We start from the raw sequence: 4,054 nt of genomic DNA, 5'->3' as shown, positions 1-4,054 counted from the left end.
TTACCGGAACTATCTTTCAAACACGTCATAAATGTGCCATTCTGAAGCAGAAGGTGCCATTATCGCTTAGGCACAATAAGAGGATACATACATACATACAATCACGCCTGTATCCCATAAAGGGGTAGGCAGAGCACATGAAACTACTAAAGCTTCAGTGCCACTCTTGGCAAATAAGGGGTTGAAAGAAAACGAAACTGTGACATTGCAGTGACAGGTTGCCAGCCTCTCGCCTACGCCACGATTTAACCCATATCCCATAGTCGCCTTCTACGACACCCACGGAAAGAAAAAACCCTCCTTGGAACTTGTACACTCCTTTTTGCTGTGTACTTAACACAGCAAAAGGGAATGTACAAGTTTCTAATGGGGTGGCAACGCGCATGTGACACTGTTTGCGTTGCATGCGTTCTGGGATTACGGTGACCGCTTTCCATCAGGCAGACCGTATGCTTGTTTGCCACCGACGTAGTATATAGAAAGTGGTGAAATTCTTAACCCGTCACCACACAGGCATAAGAGGATACGGTAGCGAAAAATGCTAAAATGGAAAGGAGCCCCCCCCCCCCCCCCCCTTTCAACTTGGGAATTTTAGTTAAATATACAAATGTTATTAACTAGATTTATGGAAAAAAATTGTCCATTAAGAACAACTCAGTCAAAAGATATTTCAAAAAAATGTTTAAAATTGAGGTTCCGCTCTCGACTCTTTCCTCCTTCAAAACTTAATCAATCGGAACGAAACTTGAGAATCTGAATAATAATGAAATAATCTATCTCGGACCGTTTAATTTTTTTGGTTAATTGCTACCAATATTGAGTATCACGCCTTTTTTGCGCCACAATGAAAAAAAGCCGTTTTTGGAAATATCTCAGTATTTATTTTCATTCTTAGGCTAGGTATTTTACAATATGTATATAAAAATAAAATATAAAAACATATAAACATATTGTAAAAAACCTAACCTAGGGTGCCGCCAGCAGCAGGGCAGGGCCCAAGCTGTGATTTTTAAGTGGAGATAGTTGAAGGGATGGAAGTGACATAAGCTACTTTTGTCTCTTTCTAACGCGAGTGAAACCGCGGGAAAAGTAGTAATATATATATCATTATCTGGTAATTATCCACAACACAAACCTTCTTAAACTTATCGTGGGGACTCAAACTGTATAAGAATGTCGTATAATCATCACTATCACTATCACTATCACTATCACTACATCACTACATAGTATAAATCACTACATAGTATAAAACAAAAGTCACTTTTTCTGTCCCTATGTCCCTATGTCCCTATGTATGCTTAAATCTTTAAAACTACGCAACGGATTTTGATGCGGTTTTTTTTAATAGATAGAGTGATTGTAGAGGAAGGTTTACATGTAGGTATAGTACCCAAAGCGAAGCCGGGGCGGGTAGCTAGTTGAGAATAATTTTATATAACATACTTAATAAAATTATATCCTTATGAAAAGAGATAATGTAGTACCTTTTACTTGAAATAGCTCGGAAACACGTGTTTTGTCCTTTAATACCAGCGGGTAAAAACGCATTTTATCCACTAGTGGGTAAAGTAATTTGACCTTGAATAAAGTCAAATTAACTGCTTTAAAATTGATAAAAGTAGGTGAATCTAGTAATAAAGATGATTTACCACCTGTGGAACTACTGGAAGCAGTGATAAACGCATTTTTTGCGTTGTAGTTTCCTCGCTATAGTGAGGGAAAAGTTTTGTGTTACACTCGGGTGCAAATGTATTTTACTTCTCGTGTGTTAAAAAAACTCGCAAGTTCAGGATTCTATTCTCGCAACTCGTTCAGGGTTCAACTATTCTCGAATCCTTTCACTTGCTCGTTTTCAATTCCACACTCGGCGTTAAAATACAACTTTGCCCCCTTGTATAACAAATAACTATTAGGACAATCAGCATAACATACCACCAGGCTCCCTTGATATTTCAAAAACGAATAGGTAGCTAAGTTGCATTCTATTTGCAAGAGTGCAAAGTAATTTCATACGGTTAACTTGATTACCGAAGCTGGCGAAGAATCGACGTTTGTTTGTTGGTTTTTGAATCATAAATGTTTAATAAATCGACGAAATGATTTCTTTTCATATTTTATACACACTAGAACTGTTTAAACGAGTTTACTTTGTATTTATTATTTACTATTTCGCTTTAATTTGATCTATAATTATTTTTTCAAGTTCAAATATTGCATCATTTTTTTAAATATAAGTATAATGCATTAAGTTCTTAATTATAAACCTAGTTCCTTGCATAAACAAAGTTGTATTAAAAATAAATTAAGGTAGCTAGCTAAACTGTTATACTCGTATTAAAGTTATATAAAATTAAAAGTTGTCTGACTTTAACATTCGAAGTTTTACTATTTATTTAAATATTGTATAATAAGATTCGGGTGGCTGAATTCAATTAATAAGTTCTTTTTTTTTCCGTATGCATATATAAAATGATGAAATTTGCGAAATAATGTAATGATGAAAATGATGAATTTATAAATGAATGATAATGAGTTATGTACCGTTAAATTTGTCGAGTTTGTTAACTATATAATCAGTGATAAATTACAGCATGATTCTAAAGTCGAATTTTCTGTAATTACAGTGTAATAATGAGTGCGAGAGCATTTATGGCGGGAACTGGCGGCCTTAGCGACTCCGCCGCTTATATAGGCTATGCGGCCGATATAGGCTATGTTATAGGCGGTAGCGGTTTCAGATAAGTCGGCTGTATTTAATTTAGATTAGTTTTTAACCCCCGACGCAGAAACGACAGGGTGTTACAAGTTTGACGTGTCTGTCTGTCTGTTTGTTTGTCTGTCTGTCTGTGTGTGTGCCTGTCTGTGGCATCGTAGCTCCCTAACGGATGAACCGATTTAGATTTAATTTTTTGTCTGAAAGATGAGTTAATCGGGAGTGTTCTTAGCCATTTTTCATGAAAATCGATGTCGTATACTCGGATACTATGTCGCGATCGGGGGTTTTTTCAAAATTTTAATTTTGTGGTTAGGTTAGTTATTTTATTAGTTTTTATTAGCCTTAAACGCTGCAAATATGCCGCCCCTAGGAACCAGCTACATATTTGCGGCGTTTGGTGCTGAGACCTTGGGGCCATGGGGATAAGTGCCTCAGGCGACCAGAGGGCTGGCCAGTATTTCGCGCAACGAATTAGTATCGCCTTACAGCGTGGAAATGCTGCCAGCCTTCTGGGCACCATGGACATTGACGGCGATTTGGGCCAAATTTTTTAGGTATTAAGTTTTAAATAGTTTTATTATGTTATTATTTCTTCCGGTTTTTATTGTAATTAAATTTCAAGACCTTTTAGCTTATTATTTATTTTTATTTAAGTTTTACCTTAATAACCACAACATTTTGTATTTAGCTTATCCAAAAAAAGAGTTTTTTTTATTATGGGTATAGTTTTTCTAAAATAAAAATATAATGAAAACGTTTTTAAATAATGGGTCTTTTTAGGGTTCCGTAGTCAACTAGGAACCCTTATAGTTCGCCATGTCTGTCTGTCCGTCCGTCCGTCCGTCCGTCCGTCCGTCCGTCCGTCCGTCCGTCCGTCCGTCCGTCCGTCCGTCCGTCCGTCCGTCCGTCAGTCCGCGGATAATCTCAGTAACCGTTAGCACTAGAAAGCTGAAATTTGGTACCAATATGTATATCAATCACGCCAACAAAGCGCAAAAATAAAAAATGGAAAAAAATATTTTATTAGGGGCACCCCGGGGCCCTACATGTAAAGTGAGGGCTGATATTTTTTTCATTCCACCCCAACGTGTGATATATTGTTGGTAGGTATTTAAAAATGAATAAGGGTTTAATAAGATCGTTTTTTGATAATATTAATATTTTCGGAAATAATCTCTCCTAAAGGAAAAAAAGTGCGTCCCCCCCCTCTAACTTTTGAACCATATGTTTAAAAAATATGAAAAAATTACAAAAGTAGAACTTTATAAATACTTTCTAGGAAAATTGTTTTGAACTTGATAGGTTCAGTAATTTTTGAAAAATACGGAAAACTAC

The sequence above is a fragment of the Leguminivora glycinivorella genome, chromosome 24 (assembly GCF_023078275.1).
Source record: "Leguminivora glycinivorella isolate SPB_JAAS2020 chromosome 24, LegGlyc_1.1, whole genome shotgun sequence".
Classification (NCBI taxonomy): domain Eukaryota; kingdom Metazoa; phylum Arthropoda; class Insecta; order Lepidoptera; family Tortricidae; genus Leguminivora; species Leguminivora glycinivorella.
The sequence above is the reverse complement of the archived record's forward strand: the minus strand, read 5'-3'. Positions refer to the sequence as shown.